Genomic DNA, 357 nt, shown 5'->3' on the forward strand with positions numbered 1-357 from the left:
GAATCTTCGGGAAATTCTATCCTATCCTACTCAAGTAGGAGCGGAGGAATGAATTTTCAAAAGCGCGGAGTAAACCCGAACGGTTCCCGACGTCAAGTGAGGGCGGAGGGGCTCCCCCGATTAGAAAATTCGTTTCTCCCACCCCCCCCTTAAATTAAGATGAAGGAATGAAACCAATGCCGATCGATCGAGAATTACCTTCTGAAGAAATGACAGCGATTTCATTCCTTAATCTCAAGTAGGAGCGGAGGAATGAATTTTCGAAAGCGCGGAAAAACCCCGAATGGCCCTCCGACGTCGAGTGAGCCCGGAAGGGCTCCCCTGATTGGAATATTCATTTCTCCCCCACCCCCCCCC

Source organism: Diachasma alloeum, unplaced genomic scaffold (assembly GCF_001412515.2).
Source record: "Diachasma alloeum isolate Michigan unplaced genomic scaffold, Dall2.0 Dall_scaffold_00830, whole genome shotgun sequence".
NCBI lineage: Eukaryota > Metazoa > Arthropoda > Insecta > Hymenoptera > Braconidae > Diachasma > Diachasma alloeum.